This window comes from Biomphalaria glabrata, chromosome 3 (genome assembly GCF_947242115.1).
Source record: "Biomphalaria glabrata chromosome 3, xgBioGlab47.1, whole genome shotgun sequence".
Lineage (NCBI taxonomy): Eukaryota > Metazoa > Mollusca > Gastropoda > Planorbidae > Biomphalaria > Biomphalaria glabrata.
Genome location: NC_074713.1, coordinates 49,515,428 through 49,530,216, shown reverse-complemented (window position 1 = coordinate 49,530,216; position 14,789 = coordinate 49,515,428). Strand labels below are relative to the sequence as shown.

The 14,789-nt window shown below is 38.9% G+C and overlaps 1 non-coding gene across 1 annotated transcript; it reads right to left on the bottom strand.

Moving 5' to 3' along the window:
• Positions 1-12,305: 12,305 nt before the first annotated feature.
• Positions 12,306-12,378, bottom strand: Trnav-aac (transfer RNA valine (anticodon AAC)). Its single transcript has one exon. It is a non-coding gene; the product is annotated as a tRNA-Val (tRNA).
• Between the last annotated feature and the right edge of the window lie 2,411 nt (positions 12,379-14,789).

The window sequence follows — 14,789 nt, the reverse complement described above, 5'->3', positions numbered from 1 at the left end:
GTTTATTTCAAGCTCTACATTAAGAAATTAATATACCTACATCGGTTTAGTTGTACTAGATGTTTGGGGCTACAATCCAATGACCAAAGTATTGACAGGTAAGCAGGATAAGGGGCAGACTTTCATATTTTTTCTATAGCACAACAAACATGGGAGTGAACTTAGATTTTAGAACAGCGAGTTCCCTTTGACAGATGAGATCACTAATGACTTATTCTTTTTTAAAGTACTGTTATATTTCTTCTCTTTCCTTCTTCCAGCCTGCTTATTGCACTCTGGTACAATCTTTTCTGAGGATATACTATGAAATAAGAAAAGCTTTGCTCTTCAATGGAGAACATAAGAGATTCGAACTCTTTCACCCTCAGCGGTTCCGTTTGGTAAAAAAAAAAAGTTCCCTTTCAGACCTACGGTTAACGAGTTTGTCATGTGGCCAGCACAACGACCAACCGCCTTTAATTATCCCCAACTAATGTCATTAGAGATGGGTGGACTCAGAGGTGCTTAAAGATCCCGAAATTAAAAATCCCAGTCTTCACCAGGATTCGAATCCAGGACCCCCGGTTCGGAAGCCAAGCGCTTGCTTTACCGCTCTTTACGTTAGGTAGCGAAGAGGTTTATTCTCCCATGAGTTTGGTAGTTAAGTGCTTGATTCTGCCATAATAAAAAATTGGACTTAATAGATTCTTCCAAAGGGGTTAATTGATTTCTTTGGGACAATGAAAACCTTAACAACTTATTCTTGCATTAAGATAAGATAAGATAAGATAATTTTATTGACCCAATCAAATGGGAATTCAGTTTGACTACAATTGACAAAATCAGCGTAACTACTGTACAATAACAGTATAGATGAAAAATTCGAACAACATTCACACACGAAACACATACACACTCACTACCAGCGCTTTATGAATCTGACTTCTATGTACTTCTCGTTGACGACAGCTGATCTTGTAACACTCTGTCCGACAGTGAGATGAAGGAGTTTTTAAATCTTTCATTTTTAGTCCTAATGGAAAGGAGACGACCACTTCGTTCAGATCTTATGTAACAATGGTTTAATGGGTGCAGTTTGTCCTTAAGAATCGAGAGTGTTTTGGAAAGGCATCTTTCATGAAAAGGCTCTTCAAAAGAAGGTAGCTGTATTCGAGTGATACGCGATCAACCTGCTTCTGTTCAAGCAGCTACATTATGTCGAAGAAGGACATTATTAATAGATTCAACTAGAGAGTAATGGGCGACATATGTTCATTATTTAGGTGGACTTAATTCGTACAGCAGGTTATGACTCTTGTAGCCAGCAACAACTAATTATTTCCCTTTACCTATCCAAACAACAAGATACGAAAAGCCGGGACCCATTAGCCATACAGATATATTAATGCACGTAACAATAGCCGAACTGTAACAATGTTACGTGCACTGGCCAGGCTGCTATACGAGTAGACCTAATACATTGTTACAGTAGGACGAATTTCGCCCGGGCCTGTTGACAGGAAATATGAGATAAATTTGTGATTTTTTTCTTCGCGGGTAGAATGAGGGTAGGTGGGGGGGGGGGAAATGAAAGGAGAGTGGATTATATGATCCGGGGGTCTAAGTTACTTAATCTTCTGAAGATGAAAGGTCAAGGCTTAAGGCGACACGGCTAGAGAAGGAGGGGAAAGGAAAGAAAGTTTTTGAAGAAGAAAAAAAGAGACGATAGAGAAAGATAGATAGAGAGAATAGAGAAAGAAAGATTTTGAGAAAGAGAGAATATAGAAAGAAAGAAGTTGAGAAAGAGAGAAAGAAAGATTTTGAGAAAGAGAGGAAAGAGAAAGAAAGATTTTGAGAAAGAGAAAAAAGAGAAAGAAAGATTCTGAGAAAGAGAGAAAGAAAGATTTTGAGAAAGAGAAAAAAGAGAAAGAAAGATTTTGAGAAAGAGAGATTTTGAGAAAGAGAGGAAAGAGAAAGAAAGATTTTGAGAAAGAGAAAAAAAGATTCTGAGAAAGAGAGAAAAGAGAAAGAAAGATTTTGAGAAAGAGAAAAAAGAGAAATAAAGAAGTTGAGAAAGAGAGAAAAGAGAAAGAAAGATTTTGAGAAAGAGAGAAAAGAGAAAGAAAGATTTTGAGAAAGAGAAAAAAAAAGAAAGAAAGATTTTGAGAAAGAGGAAAAAGAAAGAAAGAAGTTGAGAAAGAGAAAAAAGAGAAAGAAAGATTTTGAGAAAGAGAATAAAGAGAAAGAAAGAAAGTTAGCGCGACCTTCGGCAGCCTGTAGAGAGTGGGCAATTACCGGAGAATGCGCCAACATATATAGGCTGTCCCAATCGTATTAAAGGGCGCTGCCAATGTGAAGCCTTCAGAGCTAGTTGGTGTTTCCGGTGTAAGAATGCATAAATATTGAAAATCAACATTTTTAAATCGTTTTTTTTTAAACTTATTTTTATTTTACACTGCAGAGATAATTAAAAATCTAATTTGTAAGTAAAGATTACTGTAAACAATCTTTAGTAGAAAAGCCACCATTGTCAAAAAATGTAGATTGTTTAGCTCTGTTAACTCCCTTTATATTACAAAACTCGTTAAAAATAGACATGTAAGAAGCTCAGGGTTGGAGGCTATTTACTTTGGACAAAATGTTTTTTGTACGGCACTCGCCGTTCCTTTGGATAGATCAGTGCTCCGTTTGACAATACCATAAGTGGGTGTGGGGTGTGGGGCGTCAAACGGTTTGAGAAACAATAGTCTTAACATTTGGATAACTTAGAAAGAAAAAAAAAGAAGAACTTACACTATTCTAAACTGAAAAAAAAAATATTGTAGATGCCATTAATATAATGCACATTATATCAAGCACGGTCATTGCGTCTGATAAAGCGCGATTGAAGTCCATTATAGAATTAGCATTATTACAACGGTCATTTATAAGACAGATCAAGAAATATAATAAGTAATTAGATGTTTGTGAAAATGTTTGTTTGTCAAAAATATTTTTTCCAGAACTTGATTTCTTTATAATTGAAAACTTCCAGAAAATAATATTTGTCTTGTTAATCTTAAGGCGCCCTCCTCCCCCCCTCCCAATCGATAAGCATGCGTTAGGTCGCTTCCGGTTTAATAATACGTTACAAACAGAAGTGTTTTGTTTTTTATCTCTTTTCTTTTTTTTTTTTTTTTTTTAAAAAAAAAAGGGAAACCTCAGAATTTACGCTATTCAATTTTAGCTTTATCATCATGGGAATCCTTGGGCCTTAGGACTCTTTTCTTCGCCTCTTTTGTGGGCTTTTTTTTTTTATAAATGTTTTTACTTGTAAGTTCTCATAATTTACAAGTATTAAATCATAGACAAATAAAAAGTGATTAACCTAAAAATATAATAATAGTAATAGAAATATTATTTAATATCAAGGACATACTACCTAACCATCCTAACCATTGAACCTACTAGAGACTACATAGAGAAGTGTTTTTACACTATTCAGCTGTCCACTTTATGTAATGAAATGGTGTGATTCTCTCCTGGGTGTAAATGAAATGTATAAAACTCTAAATTGGTCACTAAAATTAGCATAATAAGGTTTGTCCTTGAGTCCGAAGATTAATGACGAATGCAGTATTTCCCGTGACTACGTAGCTCCAGCTGTGACCTAAATATTTTACCCAAAAATGACGCAGGCATAATCATTGTCCGCCGGTGGTCAATTTAGATTTTCTTTTCGCCGTCTACGTCTGTCCTCGGCAGCGGATTTTCTTGTGGACTCAAATGTGTATCCCGCGGCCTTTATAAGGGACTTCCAGCAGTCTCGTTCTGAAGCTGCGTGCAACCAGATTCCCCTTTTCTATGTCAGTTAAAGCCAGTTGGCGCCTAAGCTGGTTGTTAACTCGAGCAAGAGAGTTCGACCATAAGAAGTCCCTCAGTACCGGCCTCTGACAGGCAACGAGAATGTTCCTAGGAATGTGAGGTCAGTTACTATTATACCCTCGTTTGATATAACAATGGGGTATATTGTTATTTTGAATAACTTCCAGAAACACTTAATCTCCAAGCCTAGGTTCCCATATTTTCTTTGCTTTTCCATTTCAGTTTTTCTTAAATGATGAGACAGTGGTATGGCGATGTCAATAATGGTAGCGTTTTTTTTTTTGTCTTCTTTTTATCAATGAACAGCCAATGATTCGTAGACTCGAGAACCTCTTGTAGCGAGTATTTGTAATAAGGAGGAGTATCCTTACCGATCAAATTGTGTGTCAAAGCCAGGTGTTGGTGTATTAGCTTTGCAACTTTATTATGTCGAGATAGGTATGTAGGTAGGCAGATTCTGATAGGGCTGAACATCCTGCTATTATTATTATTATCATTATAATTATTGTTATTATTATTACGATTTAATTTCGACAACGTGAGTCTACGAAACAGTAGTCTCAGATCGGTCCATATTTGATGGTTTTCATTGTCTCTTTACATTCAAGATATGACATAGATAGGATCCTGGAAACGCGATCCGCTGCGCAGACGTCAGTGTTACTTGGCGCTAGCTATGTCCCAAATGTCATGTCACGTCATAGATAGACTAGTCGTCATGAAATTTGAAAACTATGTGACTTCTTGAGAAGTGCAGAACTTGATGTGTGGTCCATTTTTTTTTTTTTTTTACTGTTGTTTTTTTCACCAAGTGAATGGAATTAAAGAGTTACAAGTCACAAATGCACACGTGATTATAACATTAGAGATCAGAGGTTCTCAAAATCTATTATAAGTGGAGAAGGTGTGAGAGAATGAGACAGAGAGAGAAAAACACACAGGCAGGGAGAGAGAGACACACACAGGCAGAGAGAGACACACACACAGGCAGAGAGAGACACACACACAGGCAGGGAGAGTGACACACATATAGAGGCAGAGAGACACCCATAAAGACAGGGAGAGAGAGACACACATGCAAGGAGAGAGAGACACACACACATGCAGGGAGAGAGACACATACACAGTCAGGGAGAGACACACAAACACACAGACAGAGAGACACACATATAGGCAGAGAGAGAGAAACAAACACACAGGCAGAGACACACACAGGCAGAGAGAGACACACACAGACAGAGACACACACATATAGGCAGAGAGAGAAACATACACACAGGCAGAGACACACACAGGCAGAGAGAGAGACACACACAGACAGAGAGAGAGACACATACTCAGACAGAGAGAGACACACACAGGCAAAGAGAGACACACACAGGCAGAGTCAGGGTGAAAGAGAGTGAAAAAAACATAGACAGAGAGGCAGTGTGAAATAGAAAATAGAGAGGCAGGGAGAGAGAGTAAGGGTGATACAGAAAGAGAGAGAGAGAGAGAGTGAAATGGAGTTTAAACGCAGCACTAAATTTGACTGTACAATAGATAAAGGATGATTTTCTCTAAATGATTCTATTGCTCAGAATAATTTGAGAACTTCTGCAATTTAAAACCTTCCCAATAATGGACAGGAAGATTGGATGTCTCACAGAAACGAAGCCAGCATTTATAAATGGCAAACTATGTAAAAAAGTCTCAGCAAGGTCTTTCTAGACACGAACAGAGAATCAAGTCCAAGTCCAGAACAAGGCGAAGAGGCCAGCTGAGTTGATACAGAGGTACTGAGCTGATACAGAGGCCAGCTGAGCTGATACGGAGGTACTGAGCTGATACAGAGGTACTGAGCTGATACAGAGGCCAGCTGAGTTGATACAGAGGTACTGAGCTGATACAGAGGCCAGCTGAGCTGATACAGAGGTACTGAGCTGATACAGAGGTACTGAGCTGATACAGAGGCCAGCTGAGTTGATACAGAGGTACTGAGTTTGATACAGAGGTACTGAGCTGATACAGAGGCCAGCTGAGTTGATAGAGGTACTGAGCTGATACGGTGGTACAATTATCAACGGTGAAGCATTTGTACAGTCATTTTTACGTGTTGTCAATTGTACAATATTGGTTTTCATTTATTGGACACATAAGTGTACGTGACCTGTAGCCTTGAGCTGTTACGTTCTTTTGGTAGAAGATACATTCTGGCTGATTGAGGTATTGATAGAAGATACATTCTGGCTGATTGAGGTATCGATAGAAGATACATTCTGGCTGATTGAGGTATCGATACAAGATACATTCTGGCTGATTGAGGTATCGATAGAAGATACATTCTGGCTGATTGAGGTATCGATAGAAGATACATTCTGGCTGATTGAGGTATCGATAGAAGATACATTCTGGCTGATTGAGGTATTGATAGAAGATACATTCTGGCTGATTGAGGTATCGATAGAAGATACATTCTGGCTGATTGAAGTATTGATAGAAGATACATTCTGGCTGATTTGTTTGGGGGGGGGGGTTAAACTTGAAAATCTCTGCAGTTTTTTTTTAACAAATTCAAAACCCCATTTTGCTACGCACATAGAATTTGGTGAGTGTAATTGGATTTAGACTAATATTGAAGAGGGGTTTTCAACCTCAAAACTCTCTGTAGGGGGATCTTAAACTCAAAGCTATCTGGAGGGGGGGGTTAAATTTTTTAAAAAGCCATCTGGAGGAGGGGGGTTCAAACTCAAAACCCCACTTGGCTTTGTCACGCTCAAAAGAATTTTAGTGTGTAATTTGCTTTTTTATTATATTGAAGAGGTATTTTTTAGCTTCAAACCCCACTGGAGGGGGGGGGTTAAACTCAAAACCCCCTTTGGCTACGCTCATAACATTTTGAGTGTGTAATTTGCTTTTTTTATATTGAAGAGGGGGTTTTATCGTAAATTTCGGAGGGCGTTTTAAAACTAAAATCTTCCTTAGCTATGCTCTTGGAATTTGTCGTTTGCATTATTATTTATTTTCTTTTGGGGGGGGGGGTTGTTTTATAGAAGATGTGGGTTTAACTGGAAAATTTCCTGGTAGAGGGTTTTAAACTCAAAACCCCATTGACTGCGCTGGGGCAAGTGATGGTTTAGTATTAAAATCTCACCTAAAATAAGCAAAATCAAAGCAAAAAATCAGTCACTAAACTCCGTCCACCCCCCGGGGGGGGGGTCTGAACCTCAAAGCCCCCCCCCCCTTGGCTACGCCCATGCCCCCTTTTAACAAACTGCATTGAAATAAAAATGCAATGCTAAATGTTTACTTTAATGTACGGATTGAGGTCAATGTACACTCAAAGAAATGAGACAATAGCTCTAAATCAAGACCTAGGACTTCTTAAGCTTTGTCCTTGTCTAATAGTGCACTGGAATTACGGTGCGCAGAAAGACAATGTCCCATTAAAACTTCTCTTATCACAAACGTTATATTTCACTTGCGTTTTAAGCCATATCACCGTATGAATACATGACGCAGCGTACAGCACCGCACACAACATTAAGTGAACAATACAACGCATAAGACAGAAAGAAAAAAATACACACCATAAAAATGCTAAAAAAAACAAAGCTTATATTAAGTGTAAAATTGTATCAACTAGTTTGGATCAGTCATGTGATTTAACTTGTTATAGATCTAAACCAGTGATACCCAAACTACAGCCCGTGGGCCATATCCGGCCCGCGACGTGGTTTCATCCGGCCCGCCGAACATCGGAAAAAATTGGAAAAAAAGGGTTGAAAAATGTATTTTCCCTACGTTAGAGATGAATGGATTTCATTGTGATCTAATGTATAATATTCATATTACTAATTTTTTTACAGAACGTGTATTTTTGGCGAAAAAAGTTTACAGATATTTTTTTTTGGACTATGCCACTGCTTTCAAGAGCTGGCCATGTCCTTGACATCTTGGGTGTGCAGCATAGGGGAATCATTTCTGCATTCTTTTGGTTTATGTTCTTTTGGTATCAGTGCGAGTAAACTCATAGTGTAGAAAATTGAAAGAAAAAGTGGACAGATCTTAGAAGATATGGGTTCAAATCTCCAAAACTGAATGATACAATGCATGTTCCGACAGAGAAGCAGATTTCGAAATGTTTTTTTTTACTGACTTACTAAGTCAGACGCCCCTGCTTACGAAATTTTGAGCAATGCAGACAATTGTTTTCTACGCCACGTTGCCGACTACAGCCACGAGTTTGTAATAAACTATTTAAAATAGTTTATTCTCTATTTTTTTTTCATCTTTTCATTAATGTGGCCCGCGACACGAGTGTCGGAAATTAAAATGGCCCGCAGACCGTATAAGGTTGGGCATCACTGATCTAAACTTTTCTAGACTTACAATGATAAATCTGAGCGATTAGAAATATTTCGTTACCCGTTGCTTTTGTTCCTGCTTTTAGCTTCCTCAATGCGTCAGGATCCGATCACGAGGATGAACTCGATTGCGAATCAAAGCGGAAAGAACTAGCCCTCTCGTAGTGATCTAGCAAGAAACTACTACTATTTGGATTTATTAAAAGCAATCAATACATTCGATAACGGCCTTAATTGGGATGTGGTATTTGATCCGGCCGGAATCAGGTCGTGCGGCTAAGTTATTACACTTCTGCTGGCACGAGGTACTTGAGTAACATGAATCCTAATTGAACAGATCTTTGTTTCGCGATTAAGCGTTACGGCATTGACCAGAGAATTTACATCTGAAATGTTATCTTCCTGTTTCGTGCAGTGATAATGTCGGCGTGTAGAGGGGTGGGGGTATTGTAATTAAGCATAAAAAAAAAAAGAAAAACACTTTTTAAAAATTCTAATATATAAGGGAAAAAACATTTACGGATGCTTATCTAAATACTACAAGACATATATCCCTTTTCTAAATAAAAACCGTACATATATACAAAAATACACACATATTAAAAAGGCTTGTCATCGCGTCTGAAAGTGAATGAGTAATACAGTATCTCACGTGGCTACGCAGTCCCTGCTGTGACCTACATATTATGCTACCCGCAACACAGACATAAACGTTGTCCGCCGGTGGTCTATTTAGGTTCTATTTTCGCCGTCAATGGAAAATCCACCTTCGAGGAGATACATACATACATACATACATACATACATACATACATACATACATACATACATACATACATACACATACATATATACATACATACATACATACATACATACATACATACATACATACATACATACATACATACATACATACATACACACATACATACATACATACATTCATACATACATACACATACATACACATACATACACATACATACATTCATGACATACAAATATACAGACAGACAGATTGGCAGACCGATATAAAGACAGAGAGATTAAAAAAAAACATAACATAACTAATCACAATTTCAAAATAAAAAGCAATGTAAAAAAATATCTATGTGAAAGAATCTCAATACTGTACTAGTTTTTTCTTTTTTTTTTCAATATCAAACAGAATAAATGAATTACCATTATTTAATTGATAAGATAATTAACTAACCTGTTATTTTCTAAAATTATTTATGCATGTTTTAACCGGGAATCAGAAGTGAGGGGATAACGTGTTTAAAATGTGTACCAGACAGACAGACAGACAGACAGACATGCAGACAGACAGACAGACAGACAGACAGACAGGCAGGCAGGCAGGCAGACAGACAGAGTTAGTTGATATTAGATTTGTAAAAAAAAAAACCACAATGTTCTTGATATTAAATCATAGCCTTGACCGTAAGCTGAAAATAGAACAAAACATAATTTTAAAACTGAATTCAAGGTTGATATTCTCTTTAAAAAAAAACGCCTGGCCAGTAATGTCATTAGCCGTCCCGAAACTTCTTCCGCCTATCTCAGACGTGGCCAGTAAAACACCTGCGCTTGAATAGATTACCGCAATCGTTCAAAGTCTATGAACTTCGAAGAAAAAAAAACAAAATTCGCAAAAAGCGCATCAAGTTCAAAGAAATTTGGGTAGACTTAAATCAGGAACACTTTATCTCAGGAGGAGAAGAGAGAACAGAAAACTTGACAAAATCATTTTTTTTCCTCCATATAACCACTTCGTTACGAGATCTAGGCGCATGAATTTCAAGTGTTTCTACCTGGGCATTTAGAGCAATGTAAAAATGTTACATTCAAAGACGCAACACGTAACGAGCATTTTTTTTTTAGGGGGGGGGTACGCTCGTGAAAACAGTTTAGGGGCGTGAAAGACAATACGCCCAGGTGTTAGGGTTATCTTAAAGCTGAGTTATTGGAATCAAAAATAAACAAAACTTAAAACCCCCCTAGAGGTTTGGACTTACTGACAGTTCAAACACGGGGAGGAAGTGAAAATTGTAGGGGGGAGGGGGGGAACCGGGACGGGGAGGGGGGAGGGAGGACAGTAAGATATGAAAAATAAAGTGGAGGGGGGGGTAGAAGGGAGGGATAGTAAAATGTGAACATGAAATAAAGAAGAGGTGAAGAAGGATGAAATGTAAACAAAAATGTGGATCAAGTGGTTGTAGCACTAGTGATTCCTAACCCACAACAAGGTGCTATACGACAAGGTGCTGTACGAGGAGGTGCTTTACCACAAGGCGATATACGAGGAGGTGCTTTGCCACAAGGTGCTATACGAGAAGGTGCTTTACCACAAGGTGCTATAAGAGAAGATGCTTTATTACAAGGTACTATACGAGAAGGTGCTTTACCACAAGGTGCTATACGAGAAGGAGTTTTACCACAAGGTGCTATACGAGGAGGTGCTTTGCCACAAGGTGCTATACGAGAAGGTGCTTTACCACAAGGTGCTATTCGAGGAGGTGCTTTACCACACGGTGCTATACGAGGAGGTGCTTTGCCACAAGGTGCTATACGAGAAGGTGCTTTACCACAAGGTGCTATAAGAGAAGGTGCTTTGTCACAATGTGCTATACGAGAAGGTGCTTTACCACAAGGTGCTATACGAGGAGGTGCTTTGCCACATGGTGCTATACGAGAAGATGCTTTATTACAAGGTACTATACGAGAAGGTGCTTTACCACAAGGTGCTATACGAGAAGGAGTTTTACCACAAGGTGCTATACGAGGAGGTGCTTTGCCACAAGGTGCTATACGAGAAGGTGCTTTACCACAAGGTGCTATTCGAGGAGGTGCTTTACCACAATGTGCTATACGAGGAGGTGCTTTGCCACAAGGTGCTATACGAGAAGGTGCTTTACCACAAGGTGCTATAAGAGAAGGTGCTTTGTCACAATGTGCTATACGAGAAGGTGCTTTACCACAAGGTGCTATACGAGGAGGTGCTTTCCCACAAGGTGCTATACGAGGAGGTGCTTTGCCACAAGGTGCTATACGAGAAGGTACTTTACCACAAGGTACTATACGAGAAGGTGCTTTACCACAAGGTGCTATGCGAAAAGGAGCTATTCGACAAGGTGATATACCACAAAATGCTATGAGACTAGGAACTATACGACAAGGTGCTTAACGTAAGGTGCTATGCGACAAGGTGCTATATGACAAGACGCTATACCACAAGGTGTTTTACGACAAGCTGCTATGGTGATATGCAACAAGTTGGTACACAACAAGGTGCTATACAAGTTGCTATTCGACAAGGTGCTATGCGACAAAAGTGCTATGCGACAAAGTGCAACACGGCAGGGTGCTATACGGCTTGGTGCTACACAGTACATAATGCAGATATATATAAAAAAAAAGGGGGGCGGTGTAGGGAAGGAGTGTAGAGAAGGGGCGGATGATAAAATATGAAACAAAAAGTGGGTGTGGAGTAAAAGAGTGTGCATTAAGTGGATCTAGTGCTAGAACAGTGAGTCCTATCCAGCCCCTGACAATGTGATATACACGGCCTAACGAAACTTCGGCCCAGGGTGTAAAAATGAAGCCGCTGTCCATTTTGTTTCATTGGACTCGGCGATTTATTTCTTGACAAGCGTGTCGGCAGTCAATGTGACCGCACCCCTGTAGTGGAACATTTGAGTTTAATAGTGCAACAAAGCAGACGTGACGAGGCATCACGTGACCTAGTGGCATTTAGACATCAAACGAAAACAAAGTCTAAACAATGGTCTGAATAGTTTACAAAGAAATACCTGCGACGTTCCCCCCCCCCCCCACCAAATTCGTGTTTGAATAATTCTACAAGGTTGCGGAATCTGACCTACAAACAAAAAATGTACACATGTAAATAACAATAAAGCAATGTCTTGAGTTCAAAGGTTAAGGAAGAGTTCAGTACTTCATGGGGTTACTCAGATCCAGCAGAGTATTTGGTATGGATAAAAAGTTTTTATTTAGACGTTCTATTTTTTAGCTTTTCAATACGGCCAGTTTTACTTATTAAGTAATATACCAAATTTAAATAAATAAAAAAAAAAAAAAAAAAAAAAGAATTGTTTCCGCTGGGTTTCGAACCCAGGACCTTCTGCGTGTTAGGCAGATGTGATGACCACTACACTACGGAAACGCACATGTACATAGCCTATTAATTTAATCAGTTTTTTTTTATTTTTATCTTGACATCGTTGACACCGAACTGTAACGGCACTTGCCATTCTTGGATACAACTGCTGCCTCGAGAGGGGGGTGGGAGCGACTGCTGTGTGGGGGCGACATCGTTCCTCCAAAACTAATGCCCAGGCATTCATGTCATTTTCATGACATGACAGTGGCGTTGCTAGGATATTTGATGCCCTGTGCGGCAGTTCCTCATTGTACCCTAAAAAAAAAAAAGTTTTAAAACAGCGAAAAGTTTCTAATTTCGAAAGAAAGTGATTCATTATTTAAGCAATACTATTTCGCAAAGAAGTGATTTAACACAAAAAATAATACAAGTGAATCTCGCGTACTATCTCGCCGGAAAACTATCGATCATTATATCGAAATCATTTTTTTTCCACAAATTTTTCAACTGACGAATTTAAACAAGTGAGTCGTAAATTCGTCCATCGTTGATTGTAAGTATTACTTCATCCAAGTATGTTTTGAAAAACTTCGATTGCATGTAAGCCACATTTACCACACTAGTAAAATATATGCGAATCAAGATAGCAATATTCGGGGACTGGCGTTTTATTTTTGTAAAACTTCAAATCTCAATATATTATTGTTTTTTGGGAGTTCGGAGTCTTTAGCAGAAACTGCGACAATTACCAGAAGGCCCCAGACAAATTTCGTTTTTTTTCTATGTCGCTGGGAGAACCATCGAGATTTATTTCTATCTGAGGATTCAATAAAGGCGACTAAAATTCATATTTATCATTATGTTATTCTTATGGGGCTATTATTTCATGAAAAATGCGGTCCAGGGAAGGAGTGTCCATCAGTCGCTCTTTGTTGTGTTTTGACAGAAAACTTATCTTTATCTTTTTTCGCCTGGCATTTTTTTTTCTTGTTGCTGATAGGTCTTTGAGGCTCTGACAATGTACCATAAAATTTTGATCCAGATTTTAGATGTTAGGTGTACTTTGGAAAATAATCGAGAATTATTTGCTTTTTAAACTTTCTGTAAGATTTTTTTGTTTTGTTTTTTGTGAGCACTTATATTACAATAAATTCGTTTTTATTTTGTTGTGACATGTACGTATTGGGTCTCTCGGGAATGAATCCTACTTGGTTAGTAATTTCACTCCAGGATATTTCTTTGATTTTGTACTGACAATTCTTCTTCAACTCGTTCGCAATGCCCACGGAGTGCCAGATTCAGCTTTAAGAGAAAGCGCATGGTGTCCAAGATTCTCTACAGATAATCTCTAGACATTTTCCCCTCTTGCTTATTTCAATCTTGAGCCTTTCTGCCATTATTGTTGCCTATTCACAGACAAACTTCAAGTTCCCTCCAAGCAAGTGACGTGTGGCTGAGAGGCTAAAACCGTTTGGATACGGATTGGCCACCTTACAAGGGGTCTTGAGTTCAAATTCCGACTCTAGCAGGGTTGTATTTGCTAAGCAGTTGGAAAACCTTCACCCGGATACCCCCCCCCACACACACACACTGGTACACAAAAGAGATTGAGACATTAATAATTAGTACCACTTGGAGTTGATCCATTCACAAATCCTGGCTTATGCACTCTCGTGTGTTTGCGGCTCCTATGGTGGGTCTAGAAGTGTCCTAGCTTCGCCAAACTGACTTTCTTCTCGTTGGGAATCCATTGCATCACCATACGTACCTTATGTTTACTATCTAGTCACTCCACACACGCCATTGTTTTTGTCAGTGGGGTAGGCCACGTTTCAGAGCTCTCTGGAGGTTGTAGTCAGGAAGGTGAGTCACATTGGCCAGTGTCCCAATCCAAGCCTCTCCAATGAAACACCTGCCTCTCCAATGAAACCTATGCTTCTCCGATGAAACATGTGCCTCTACAATGAAACCTCTGCCTCTACAATGAAACCTCTGCCTCTACATTGAAACCTCTGCCTCTCCAATGAAACCTATGCTTCTCCAACGAAACCTGTGCCTCTACAATGAAACCTGTGCCTCTACAATGAAACCTCTGCCTCTACAATGAAACCTGTGCCTCTTCAATGAAACCTATGCTTCTCCAATGAAACCTGTGCCTCTACAATGAAACATTTGCCTCAACAATGAAACATATGCCTCTACAATGAAACCTCTGCCACTCCAATGAAACCTATGCTTCTCCAATGAAACCAATGTTCTCCAATGAAACCTATGCCTCTTCAATGAAACCTGTTCCTCTACAATGAAACATCTGCCTCTAAAATGAAACCTATGCCTCTACAATGAAACCTCTGCCTCTCCAATACTATCTCCAGCAATAATGTTAGTTTTAGTATAACAAAAAACTAGCAAATTATCTACACACTTTTTTTTTAGCACTGATTACGTACATTTGTATCGCTAACACATTGTTT